Consider the following 15,346-nt stretch of genomic DNA (forward strand, 5'->3'; position numbering starts at 1 on the left):
AGTCCAGGTTGATAGTTATGAAAATCTGAACCAGTATTGCTATGTGGTAGCAATACTGATGGGAGAAATGGGAGAGATATTGCCAAGATAAGATGGATGGGACTCATCAACTGATTGGCTCTGAAGCAATGACAGAGGGAATTGTTAGGGAAGACACTGAGGTTTCTTGTCTGGTTGACTTGAAGGATGATAATACAATGAAAAAGATAGGAGAGTCAAGAAGAGAAATGCATTTGAGAGGAAATGATGATATTTTAGGGAATATGCCTAGAATAATTTCCTCATCTTGACCTTGTAACTTTCATGAACATGGAACTTCATGATCTCAGTGTAAGGTTGTGTACCCTCTTTCTTGGATACATAAGACATTACCTTAGTTCTATTAACCAAGGCCTTTTTTTGTCTTCCATCTTGTTTCAAATCCCACCTTCCATCCCTTTGTCCCACATAATTATCCTGGAGTTCACAAAAGACAATCTTTTTTCTTATAGTAATCACCAATACTTCATATATTTCTAACATGCAAATTCATTTTCATGATCCTCACACTATTCAGAGTGGTTAGGAATAGAGTGCTTTATTTGACAAAATCCAAACTTATTCCTCTCAAAAACAATAGAGAGTATAGGAATAAATGGAGTTTTTCTTAAAATGATCAATAGCATCTCTTTAAAGCCATCAGCAAGAATCATTTGTAAGGGGGGATAAACTAGAACCATTCCCAAAAAGATCAGGGGTGAAACAAGGTTGCCCACTATCACCTTTTTCTATTCAATATTGTATTAGAAGTATTAGCTTTGGCAATAAGAGAAGAAAAAGAGATTAAAGGAATTAGAGTAGGTAATGAGGAAACCAAATCATCAGTCTTTGTAGATTATATGATAGTATACTTAGAGAACCCTAGAGAATCAACTAAAAAACTACTAGAAACAATTCACAACTTTAGCAAAGTTGCAGAATACAAAATAAATCCACATAAATCATCAGCATTTTTATATATTATCAACAAAATCCAGCAGACAATATAAATATTTAGAAATCTACCTGCAAAGGCAAAGTAAGGACTTGTAAGAACACGATTACAAAACACTTTCCACACAAATAACATCAGATCTAATCAAATGGAAAAATATCTAGTGCTTATGGGTAGGCTGAGAGAATATAATAAAAATGACAATGCTATTTAATTTAATCTACTTATTCAGTGTCATACCAAACTCCTAAGAAATTATTTTATAGAGCTAGAAAAAATAATAACAAAATTCATCTGGAAGAACAAAAAGTCAAAAATTTTGAGGGAGTTAATGAAAAAAATTCAAATGAAGATGGCCTAACTATACCAGATCTAAAATTATATTATAAAATAATGCTCATCAAAACCATTTGGTATTGGCTAAGAAATAGAGTAATCAATCAGTGGAATAGGTTAGGTTCACAGGACAAAATAGTCAATGATTATAGTAATCTAGTGTTTGACAAACAAAGATCACAGCTTTTGGGATAAGAATTCACTATTTGACAAAAACTGCTGGGAAAATTGGAAATTAGTATGGCAGTAACTAGGCATTGACCCACATGTAATATCCTATAACAAGATAAGGTTGAAATGGGTTAATGATTTAGGCATAAAGAGTGATATTATAAGCAAATTAGAAGAACAAAGGATAGTTTACATTTCAGATCTATGGAGAAGGAAAGAATTTGTGCCCAAAGAATACCTAGAATACATTTTTAAATGCAAAATAGATCATTTTGATTATATTAAATTTTAAAAAAATTGTACAAACAAAAGCAACACAGAAGGGAAGCAATAAATTGGGGGGCAGAGAATTTACATTCAAGGATTCTGATAAAGACCTCATTTCTAAAATATGTAGAGAACTGACTTAAATTTATAAGAATTCAAGTCATGCAACATATCCAACATATAAAGGACTGCTTGCCATCTAGGGGAGGGGGTGGAGGGAGGGAGGGAAAAAAAATCGGAACAGAAACGAGTGTCAATATAAAGTAATTATTAAATAAAAATTTTAAAAAAATAAAATAAAATTAAAAAAAGATCACATAGTGAAAAAAAAAAAAAGAATTCAAGTCATTCTCCAATTGATAAATGGCCAAAGGATATGAACAGACATTTTTAGATAAAGAAATCAAAACCATTTCTAGTCATATAAAAAGGTGCTCTAAATCACTGTTCATCAGAGAAATGTAAATTAAGACAAATCTGAGGTACCACTACATACCTGTCAGATAGGCTAAAATGACAGGAAAAGATAATGATGAATGTTGGAAGGGATGTAGAATACATTATTGGTGGAGTTGTGAACTGATTCATCCATTCTAGAAAGCAATTTGGAGCTATGCTCAAAAAGTTATCAAACTGTGCATACCCTTTGATCTAGCAGCATTTCTACTAGGCTTATATCCTAAAGAGACCTTAAAAGGAGGGAAAAGGTCACATATGTGCAAAAATGTTTGTGGCAGCCCTTTTTGTAGTGGCAAGGAACTGGAAACTGAGGGGATGCCCATCAGTTGGAGAAAGTAATGGTATATGAATGTTATGGAATATTATTGTTCTGTAAGAAATGATCAGCTGAATGTTTTCAGAGAAGCTTGGAGAGACTTACATGAACTGATGTTAAGTGCAGTGAGCAGAACCAGGAGATCATTGTACACAGCAACAAGATTATATAATGATCAATTTTGATGGATGTGGCTCTTTCCAACAATGAGATGGCTCAGGCCAGTTCCAATGGTCTTGTGATGTTCTTCATCATCTTCATCAGCCATCTGCAACCAGAGAGAAAAGTGTGGACCTCAACATTGTATTTTCACTCTTTTTCATCATCTTTTTCATCATCTTTCATCATCATCATCTTCATCAGCCATCTGCAACCAGAGAGAAAAGTGTGGACCTCAACATTGTATTTTCACTCTTTTTGTTGTTTGCTTGCATTTTTCTTCTTTCTCATTTTTTCCCTTTTTCATCTGCTTTTTCTTGTGCAGCACGATAGTCATGGAAATATGTATAGAAAAATTGCATGTGTTTAACATATATTGGATTACTTGCCATCTAGGAGAGGGAGTGGGGAGAAGGGAGGGAAGAAATTTGAAATACAAGGTTTTGCAAGGTTGAATGTTGAAAATTACCATGCATATGTTTTGAAAAAAAAAAGCTTTAATAATAAAAAAAAATCAAAGGGTAAAAAAGGCTTTCTAATCACTAAAGGACCATAGAAATGTGAAAAGTTGTTGGAGTCAGGGGATGTCCTCAGTTTGAACTCCTGATTTTGCCACTTTTTGTATGATTTAATCTCTATGGGCCTCAGATCCTTATTTGTATAATGATGCTGCTAAACTGTGTACTTTGTTTTTGAGGCCTCTTCCACTTCTAAATCTATGATCCTAGGATAATCCTATAATCACTATCTGAATCCTGGCTTTATCATTAACTAGCTGTATAAACCAAAGCTGTCACTTAAGTTTTCTTCCTCAGTTTCCTCATATGTAAAATGGAAATAAGGAGTTAGAGAAAAGTGAGTTGTTTTTAGTAATAGTTCCTCAAAGCCATTTCTTTTTTTTTATTACTCTATTGATTATTATTACATGGATGGCAAGATTTACTGGGATATATAATCTCTCTCTGGAAAAAAAAAAACAATAACAACAAAAAAGCACATGATTTCCACTGGAAATGAGAGAAAACCTAGTTAATTCACCATCACATTTGAGCCTTATAGAAAGCACCTGAGGTAAATAGTGCAAGTTATTATCCCCATTTTACAGATGAGAAAACTTAGGCCCATAGAAGTAACGGGTCTTGCCCAATACCACATGAAAAGGATATGACAAAATTGGGATTCAAACAGAAGTTTTTTTTTTTTCAATACAACAGAGATTTATTTTGAATGAAAAGATCTGGATTTGTTTCTTCTTTGGCCACAGACTATCTGTAGGAAGCAACTATATGAAGCAAATCACTCCTCTCTGAATCTGAATTTCCTTTAATAAAGAAGAAATTGGACCAAGTGAGAACTAGAGTGTCTCTTTGCACTATAGAGGTTATCAGTGCAGTCATATCCAGAGATAAGCTGAACTTGCTCATGAAGATTGCTGAGATTCAATTGTTACATTTTCAATGTGATCATTTATATTTCATAAATGTGCAAATGCTTAATTTGTTGTTTCTTTTTCATAGTCTAGACCAGAAAGTGATGGAGAAAGTGTTATTAGGGCAGATTCAACTTAAAAGTGTTTTGTCATTATATTTTTTCCTGAAAATCTGGTTGTTAAATGTGTCACAATGGCAAAAAATTTCTACACCTCCATGCCTCCTTCTCCTTTCTCATTTTGTCCATATCCTCCCACAAATTCTCCATATAGCATCTTACCCAATAGCTAGAGACCTTACTTTAGGTAGTCCCCAAGAGTTCTATATTATCTAGTCCTTTTTCTGATCCATCACAGTGGTTCCTAAGCACCTTTCATCATTGTTCATGGGCTACTATAAGTCCACTTATACCTATTGTGTCTTTCCATTATTCTTTGGATCATCTGGGATTAGCATTCATTGATTGATGCTGTGGACTATGCTATAAAATGTGGGTGGGAAGTGGGGGGGGGACGTCAGATAAGATTCTGTCTGAAAATTGTGGCTTTTTTGTTTGTTTTTGTGTTGTTGCCTTGTTTCATTTTATTTTGGCTAGAACCTGCTTAGGGCATTGAAAACATTGGACAATTTCCCACAAGCAATTCATCCTCTTGGCGTTGTTCATTGTCCATCTGAGGTGCTTGCCCTAGGAGAGTGTGCTGACAAGCATTTCTCAGAACTGAGAGTCCTTTCAGTTTCAAGTTGTAATAAATGACCTTTTTTAGGGTGAATAACCTGAAAATCCCATCACTCTTAGAATGATGGTGACATCTGGTGGACATTTCTATGAATCACACTTTTCATTCCCTAGTTACTCATAATTAACTCATCATAATCTCACTTGGGGTTTTCTTGGCAAAGATACTGGAGTGGTTTGGCATTTTCTTCTCAAGATCATTTTTCATATAGGTAAACTGAGGTAAAGAGGGTTCAGTGACTTGCCCAGTTAGTAAGTTCGGGGCCAGATTTGAATTCAAGAAGATGAGTCTTTCCTAATTCTATCAATACTGTATCCCTAAATTCTAAGGCTCTGTCCTGAGCCACAGAATTGCAGAAAATCTGAGCCAATAAGACCTTCAAGTTTTCTTCTAGGTGTAATGTAGATACTGAAAATAGGAATAAGGACCGGAAAAAAGACACTAACCTTAGAGGGGAGTAGAGACATTTTTTCCCCTGTCCTTTGAAAAAAAGAGGAAGGAGATAATGAAAAATTTTAAACGAGGAGGAGGGAAGCTGAGGGAGCATGTATGAGATAATGCTAGCCTTCTCGATGCAGGCTAGTTCATTTTCTAAAAGTGTGTACATGTATATGTGTATAGTGCATGTGACTGTGAACCAGAAGGGTAGAAATGCAACTAGGTAAAAAGTGAGAAAAATAATTTTAAACAAACAGTTCATTAGGGAAATGAGATGAGGAATCATGAAGGGATGCCATGGCTCTCCCTTCTAGCTTTCTGTTCATTTCTGTCACTTACTCCTCCTATGTCTTTTTAAATTTCCATTTCTGATTCTTTCTTTCGTCTCATCCTGTTTTTCAATCTCAGACACTCCCAGATTTTATCTCAATTTGCTTTCTCCTAGAGAAGAGAAGAGCTCTAGGAGGACATGAAGTTAACTGTTATCCTAATTTTCTTTTTTTAAATAGTATTTTATTTTTCCACATACATACAAAAATAGTTTTAAACATTCACTTTTGCAAAACCTTGTGTCCCAAATATTTCTCCCTCTTCTTCTTCTTCCCCCTCCCCCAAACAGCAAGCAACCAGATATAGGTTAAATGAGTGCATGTACATATTTATCATGAGGTGCAATCTAATTTTCATGAAAGGGAGGAAACTGTGGTGCATAAATGTAAGCTAGGGATCTTAACTCCTGTCCAAATTAAAAAAAATTATTAAAATGATGTTTTGTAAACATCTAGAAAAGGAAGCTACAATACAAAAGAATCATCATTTATTTCATCAAGAAGTTTGTAAAGCAATTTACAATTACTATCTTGTTTGATCTTCACAACCACCTTGGAAAGTGGATGCTGTTATTTTCTACTTCATTGGTGAGAAAACTGAGACAACTTACTAGGAGTCTGTGCTTGCTAAAGTAGGTGCAGAGAGTAAGGGGAGGGTTGGATTGTGAGAATTAAGATATATTTTCAGTTTGTTCTAGTCCCAGGGGAGCTAGGTGGTGGATTAGCTAGAGTGGTAGGTCTCATTTTCCTGAGTTCAAATCCAGTCTCAGATACTCACTAACTCTGTAACTGTGGGCCTTAAAGTCACTTACTCCAGCTTGCCTCAGTTTCCTCATCTGTAAAATGAGCTGGAAATGTCAAACCCTCCAGTATTTTTGCAAAGAAAAAAAATTAAATGTAGTCACTAAGAGCTGGAAATGACTGAAAATGATCAAACAACAATAACAATTATAGTCTACTGTGTGTGGGCTTGGCAATATGGATGCAAATTCCAGGTCTGATACTTATCCCTGTGTGAGTGTAGGCAAGATACTTTTACTCACTGAGACCTCCACTTCTTTCTTTTTTTAAAAAAAATTAAATTAATTTTTTTTATTTTCAAAATATATGCATAGATAATTTTTCAACACTGATCCTTGCAAAACCTTGTGTTCCAATTCCCCCCCCTTTCCTACATCCCCTCCTTGAGATAGCAAGTAATCCAATCATGGTAAAAATATATGTTAAATCAAATATATGCATACATATTTATACAATTGTCTTGCTACACAAGAAAAATCACATCAAAAAGGAAAAAAATAAGGAAGAAAACAAAATGCAAACAAACAACAACAAAAATGAGTGAAAATACTAAGTTGTGATTCACATTCAGTTCCCACAGTCCTCTCTGTGGGTGTAGATGGCTCTCTTCATCACAAGATCATTGGAACTGGAAGCCTCCGTTTCTTCATTTGCATAATAAACTCATAGTAACATAGATATAGAAGTGGGAAGACTTTGGAGATTCTCTTAGCCAGACTCCCCATTTTGCAGATGAGGAAACTGAGATTTCTCAAAGAGATTTCAGTGGTAGTGAGCCACAGATTTGTTTTTTAATGCTTTTCTATCTCCCTCTAGTGGCTTTTTAAAAATAAAGCACTATAGATATTGAAGCTTTTGTAATGCTGAGAAATTAGTAGAAATTTCAGTGAACTGAAAATTAGAAGGCTCAATCTGGGACAAGTTATTGTCTCTTCCTGTGCTGCCAGTATTACTTTGTCCTTACTAACAGCTCTATTTCTGGAGCTATTAGAGGTTTACAAAGTCATTCCCTCCTAGCACCTCTCTGATGATTGCTTTTCCTTTTATATGGAAAAATGAAATTGTTGGAATAGATGAGCTTGAGGCTCCCTTCTAACTCTAACATTCTTCCTTATCAGATCCATTTCTGTTCGATGATTTGGGTTCTAACCTCCTTTCCAGGTTTGACATTCTACTAACTAAATTAGTGGTTCTCAAATGTTTTGGTCTCAAGAACACTTTATACTTTTACAATTTATTTAGGAAATTTTTATTTATCATGTTAGAAATTGAAACATCATAGTATTATTGTGAGGCCCCCTGAAAGGGTCTTTCTCATGGAGTCATTTGAGTCTCTGATATTCTGTGTTCTAGGCTTCTTTCATACTCTGAAATTTTATGTTCTGAGGTTCCTTCAAGCTTTGACATTCTATGTACTAGCTCCAACATCTTATGTTCTAAGGTCCTTTGAGCTTCGATATAAAATATTTTATCTTGTTGCCAGTTCTGAGATTCAATATTCTAAGATCCCTCATAAGTTTGATATTCTATGTTCTATGATCCCTCCTGCTCTGACATTCTATATTGTAAGATCCTTTCCAGATCTGACATTCTATGTCCTAAAATCATCTCTAGCTCAGATATTCTATATTTTAGGTATTTTCCATTTTTGACATTCTATGTTCTAAGGTCCTTCCCAGTTCTGACATTCTATGTTCTAAGGTGCCTCCCAGCTTTGACGTTCTATGTTCTAAGGCTTTTCCAGTTCTGACATTCTATGTTCTAAGGCTTTTTCTACTTCTGATATTCTATGTTCTAAAGTCCCTTCCAGGTTTGACATTCTATGTTCTAAGATCCTTTCCAGTTCTAACATTCTATGTTCTAAGGTCCTTTCAGCTCTGACATTCTATATTCTAAGGTCCTGTAAGGAATCCTAGTGAGTAAGGAATCTTAAATAAGTCTCAGCCATGTCTTTTAACTTTTTGCTGAAAACATGACAACGTGCTTGCAGTTATCTGATAGACTTTCAGGAAAAGCACAAAGAAGTTGAAAGGCCATCCTTTCTTGTACATTAATCAATGAGCATTCTTGATTGCAGTTCTGTGTTTACCCTGGAAACCTGGCCAGTTCCTTGAGGAAACACAATCCCCTTAAAGGGGGAAACACATTCCCCTAAAGGAATGGACAAATATTCTCCTTGGTGGGCCCCTTGTGATGAAGTATCCTATACATGGAAGGTTGCTATGTCTCAAGAGTCATGTAAGAAGTGAGAATACTTAGTTTAATGCCTCTTTGATCTCAGCCTATAAAAATCCCTTAGTAGAAAGGGACTTTGAGGGTTTGGACTAGGAAGTCTTGTACAAACTTGCCTAGCAATGGCTCCCACTCAAGACTTTGAATAGCTGTGACCATCCTCCTAGCCAGGGAATTCAAATATTGATACTTTGTTGGACTGGTGATGATGCATGTTGTATGTTGTTTGTTTGTTATAGTGGCCACTGTGTTTGTTAATTGTGTATTTCTTTTGTGCCTTATTTTTCTCTTATGTCTTATTTAAACCAAGGTCCTGAGCAATAATAAACTTGTACCCACCCTCTTTAAGACTATGCCTGTTAAATGTGAATTCTGAACTTAGATTAATCTTACAGGTCCCTTAAATCTTTATTTTTCTATGCTATGAGGATGCTGGGATCATATGAGTGTGATTCTCTTATGTGAAGCTCAGTGAGAACTGAGTGATAAACTGGGCAAGTGATCTGCTAAAAAGAAAGATTTTCTCTAGTAGAAAGAGCATAAAACTTGGAGTCAGAAGGACTATGTTCCAGCTTCAGCTCTAATTACCTTGGGGCTTTTCTTCTTTACAATTAGCTTCCCCTTCATGATCCTTTTGATCCTCACCATCACTTTAGGGAAGAGTTGGGGTATTTATTGCTATTTTGCTTGATAGATGATGTAGCTGAGACTCAGAGGTGAAATGCTCTAGTGAGGGACAAATGCTTGTGTATGGTGGAGCTCTGGACTCCTTCTTAAAACTCCTGAAGCTAGGGAACCCCATAATGATGAGGGAGGCAGGACTGGAGGGGTCACTATCACTTCTTTATAAAGAGAATAATTTATTTCATGCCAGATGGCATTTCTATATATCTGGCAGCATAATGAAGAATTGCCCCAGGAGAAATGAGTCATTGCAGAATTCTGGAAACTGATCAGGCTTTAAATCCAAAGATTGGGCTCATCAGGGCCCTGCCAACTCTGCGGTCTGGGTGCAGGGAGGGTACTTTTGCCAGACCAGAGGGAATCTTTGAGGGGCACATCCTCAATTCCTGTGGACTTGGGGGCAGGGAGTATGAGGTCTTGTTTGGAATAAAACAGTGGATCAATGGATGAGGAAAGGAGGAACATTTTATATGGTAGTGGAGGAGAATGGGGAGGAAGAAATATGTATTTATGAGAGGCAGTATGGTGTAATGCAGAGAAATGGCTTTGGAAACCCTAATGTTGGAAGAATTTAAGTCTTGACTCTGACACTCACTAGCTGTGTGACTCTGGGCAGGTTACATCACTTCTCAATGTGTCCCAGACCATTCTCTAGAATGAGAGGTTGTATAGAAGATGCAAATTTGCATTGTTAAGACATTCCTCTCAAGGAGCTCCCCTTCATAGGATGAAATTATAAGTTTTGTTTTAAAAAAATCCAATATATCTTATAAGGCAGCTTCACAGCTGGTCATCTAGACCAAAGGTTCTTAATCTTTTGTGTGTGTATTGCAGACCCTTTGGGTAATCAGGGGAATTCTATGAACCCCTTCTCAGAATTAGGATTATAAATGCATAAAATAATATACATGGGATCATGAAAGAAATAAATTATATTGAAATATAGTTGTTTATATGAAATTATATATGTGCATATATATAATACATGTGCATACACACATATATTCATGCACATATCTATACACATACATGCATACACATATAAATATTAGAAATTCACAAACACAATTAAAAACTCCTGACAAGAATATAGAATTTGTATTCAGACGTCTCAGTATTCTTGTTCTACCATGTTTTAACTGTGAAACATTGGAAAAAACAATTTACTTGCTTGACCCTCCCTCAGTTTCCCCCTTTCCCATGAGTAAAATGGAGATGAGAATATATGATCTCAAAATTTTTCTTCTGCTTTAGTTATTTCCATTTTCTATTTCTATATTATTACTATAAAATCCAAGGCATTATCTGCCTTTGGGGCTCAGTAAGTTAGGTTAGATCAGTGTAGATTACTCTTTCTTCTATTAAAATGTTTTACTATCTATCTCTGTCCCTTTTTCCCCATTATATTTATTTTTCAATTTAGAAGCATTAATTTTCTCTCCCATCCACCCATTCCCAAATTTGGAAGGAAAAAAAAGTAAGACAAAACCCTTGTAACGAATATGCATAGTCAAGCAAAACAAATTCCCACAACAGTTGTGACAGAAAAGGTATGCCTTATTCTCCACTCTGAGTCCATTGACTACACTAAGAGATAATTAACACAGTTCAACATTGGTCCTTTAGAATCATGGTTGGTCATTTCATTGACCAGAATTCTTAAATCTTTCAAAATTACTTGTTTTCACTATGTTGTTATGCTACAAATTGTTCTCATGGTTCTGCTTACTTTGCTCTGTATCATTACATATAAATTGTCACAGGATGCTCTGAAACCATCCTTTTCATTATTTTTATGGCACAATAATGCCATTCCATTCATAGCCATGCTACAATTTGTTCGGCCATTCTTTAATTGATGGATATTCCCTTAGTTTTGAATTCTGTGCCATCACAAAAAGTGCTTCTATAAATACCTTTGTATATATTATCTGCCCCTTTTCCTAAGCTTCAATGTATTTGTTTATGGTAGTCTAGGTTAGAGATGCCTTTAAACATAAAGCTCTCTAGGGCCTTGAACTCATATTTCTACCTGTTCTAGTATACCCCTCTCTACCAAGTGTAACACATTTGCTAGGCAAATCACTTTAATTTCTTCATTTGTAAAATTAGGATAATAATAGCACTTAATTCATGGAGCTATAGTAAGGATCAAATGAGATAATACATGTAAAGCATCTACCATACTGTATCATCATCATCACCATCACCTTCATCCCTATCCCTACCATCATCATCATCATCATTACCATCCTGGTTTGCAACTCCAGCTTTCTTTTTGGACTACACTTTTGTCTTAGGGGATCAGGAATATAAATTGCCTCTCTGAATGATACATCTAGCCCATGGACAAGATGGTTCAGGACCACATACTCCTTGTTCTCAGATCTTACTTTGCCTCAACCTCAAGCTCTATTTTACATCACCATGATAAGGGCACATGTAAGTCTTTGCAACCCCCTGTAAGCTCCTCACTCTATCTGTCCACTTACTGAATTCTGAGCTCCTTGGGCTAACTCCAGTTTAGAAGTAAGAACTAAATTTTTTTCCATTTTCTATATTCCAATGAAGAAAAGTGACAGGTGATGTTTTATTGAATGAGATTTATCAATGTATCTTTCCAAAGGCAGATCCATCACTATATAAAAACACATTGTATTAAACCGAGCAAATCAGTAACATGAGACTTAGAGGATTTAGAAGTGGAATGGATCTTAGATGTCATCAACATCAGACCCCTCATTTTATAGATGGAGAAACTGAGCCTCAAAGAAGTGCCTGCCCAAGATCATTCATCCAGGAAGTGGAAGAGCTTGGATTTGAATACATTTTCTCTAATTTCAAATATGGTATTCTTTACAATTCATTCTGACTCCCTCCCAGAGATAGAATGTTAAAAGTTGGAAGGGATCTGAGAATAGAATGTAGAACATCACTGTTAGGATATGAGAATGGGAAGGTCCTTAGAGATCATCAGATCCATACCCTCATTTTATGGATAATGATGCTCGAAAGCCCAGAGAAGGAAGCCCAAAGTCACACAGCTAGTGGATGGAAGAAATAAAGACTTGGTACCTAAGTCACATAATAATTGAAATCAACCTTTCCCCCCAACACACCAATTTTATCCCATGTATTCTAGAACAATTTTTTTTGGGGGGGAAACTTTTCTTTCTGAATTATTTTTTGAGAATCCTGTATATGTATGAAGTAAAATACTTCATGAATTTAATTGTATAGATGCTTATGAAACAAGAAACAAGATATAATAAAAAGCAATGAATATAGAATAAAATAATAACTAACATGTATATAACTCTATATGCTAAGCACTTGTTTAAAAATTATCTCATTCTATCCTCACAACAACTCTGGAAAGTAGGTGTTATTATTCTCCATTTTACAAATGAGAAAATCTTGGCAAACAGAGGTTAAATGACTTGCCTAATAAGTGTCTAAATCTGGTTTTGAACTAAAGTTTTTCTGATTCCAGACCCAATACTCTATCCATTGGACCACCCAGGAGTCAGAAGACTTAAATTGCAGTGTTGTCTCTTCCATTTTCTATCATTGTTATCTTAGATAATCACTCAACCTCTCTTGAGCTTGAGTGGAAACCTCAGTTTCTTCATTTCTAAGATGGTGATCATTAGAAGATTTCCATTTTTTTCCTATCTCCAAGTCCTATATACATCCTTATTCTTTTCCAAGTGCTTTTGCATCCATTAGCTAATTATATCCTTACAATATCCCCAGTATGTTGGTTCAGGGGTTATTACTTTGTGGTTGGAGATGAGAAAACTGGGTCTTAGAGATGTTTAAAAGATTTGTGAGTTTAGGAAGCATGATGTTTTGTAAAAGATCAAATTCACATTAATTAGAGATGAAGAAATTCTCCTAATCAAACAATGGGCCTGATTCATCCCATATATTGTTCTACAGTAGAATACATTGTTGTCACTGTTGTATGATGATCAACTGGGAATGATTTGGCCATTCTCATTAGTACAGAGATCGAGATAGTCCTGAAGGATTTATGATGAAGAATGCTATCCACCTCCACAAAAAGAAATGATAAAGTCTGAATGAAGATTGAAGTATATTGTTTGTTTTATACTTATTTTTTGTTTTTGTTCTGTTTTTTCTTTCATAACATTAATATAGAAGTATGTTTTGTATACCTGCACATGTATAACCTTTACCAAATTCTTTCCTTCTTAATGAGGGAGAAAGAGAAGGAATGCTGCAAAAGAATTTGGAACTCAAATTTGTAAAAAAAAAAAAAAAAAGATTCAAAATTGTTTTTACATGTGATCAGATAAAATAAGATCATGTAAAATCTGGAAAAAAGAAACTATTAAAATTAAAAACAAAGAGGGAAAGGATTCATATCTATAAAAATAAATGCTAGGATGATGTCAGAAAGGCCTGGAGAGACTTACATGAACTGATGCTGAGTGAAATGATCAGGACTAGGAGATGATTATATACTTCAACAACAATACTATATGATGATTAATTCTGATGGACATGGCCCTCTTCAACAATGAGATGAAATAAATCCGCTCCAATAGAGCAGTAATGAATTGAACCAGCTACACCCAGCGAAAGAACTCTGGGAGATGACTATGAACCACTACATAGAATTCCCAATCCCTCTATTTTTGTCCCCTGCATTTTTGATTTCCTTCACAGGCTAATGGTACACTACTTCAAACTCCGATTCTTTTTGTACAGCAAAATAACTATTTGGACGTGTATACTAATATTGTATTTAACTTATACTTTAACATATTTAACATGTATTGGTTAACCTGCCATCTGAGGGAGGGGGTGGGGGAAAGGAGGGAAAAAATTGGAACAAAAGGTTTGGCAATTATGAATGCTGTAAAATTACTCATGCATATAACTTGTAAATAAAAAGCTATAATAAATAAAAAAATAAAATCCATTTTAACTACCCCCCCAAATAAATGCTAATTGACAAAAAAAAATTTCAATGTTATTGTTAGGAATATAGTATAGTGACATTAGTGTTCTCTTCAAGGCTTATTTTTCATTAATAAAAGTGAGTCCTTTAAATAGAGGGCAAGAACTGTAAGGCCTCCATTCAAGCCTTGTTTTTGCCATAGATATATGTTGCCATAGATCAGTCTTAGTGCCACAAACACTCCAAAACTAAGTTATAGAGAAATTGGTGATTTGTATGAGTGGAAAGAATTCCCACACAGAGGATTCCCTAGATTGATAAAATCAATTTTTAAAATTTAACTTAAAAAAATCAATATTTATATGGTTAAGCTAGAAATGACCTAAGAGATCATATAGATCAATTCCCTTCCCCTGTACTCCATGTGGATTTCATCTCTGGTATCCTTGAAATCGTCATCCTATCTTTAGAGAATTTCAGTGCCAGAAATCTCATTACCTCACATTATGAAGGCATTAGGATGTTCTTTCTTAGCTTGGGCCCAAATCTGCCTCTCTGTAACTAATAACCATTGTTGCTTGTTTATGGCAGGTCTTTAGTTATTGAAGACACTTATCATACTTGCCCTAATTCTTCTTTTCTCCAATTTAAAAATTTATATTTTCTTTGACCAATCTTGATATGGTATTATGTGTAATCTCTTACCATCTTATTCACTATTCACTGGATAATGGGGTTGAGACTCACAGGATTAAGAGCTGGAAGAGATTTTAGAAATCACTGAGTCCAATTCTCTTCTTTTATAGATGAGGAAATCTCAGATCCATGAGTTAAAATCCTATAGTCAAATTTGAAACTGGAACTTATCTCCAAATCTAGGGTTCTTTCCATGACACCATGTTGTTTGTCCATGATCCATAAGATAAATTACAGAATATGATGTAATATTGCCAAGTCATGATTTGTTGCACATTTTATTTGTACATTATCAGTTTTTCCAGTGTAATTAAATTTACTTCAGGGAGCCTATCAAGGAATAATTGTTGGATTTGTATTATATGATAATGTCATTGATACTATATCC

The sequence above is a fragment of the Antechinus flavipes genome, chromosome 6 (assembly GCF_016432865.1).
Source record: "Antechinus flavipes isolate AdamAnt ecotype Samford, QLD, Australia chromosome 6, AdamAnt_v2, whole genome shotgun sequence".
NCBI classification, from domain to species: domain Eukaryota; kingdom Metazoa; phylum Chordata; class Mammalia; order Dasyuromorphia; family Dasyuridae; genus Antechinus; species Antechinus flavipes.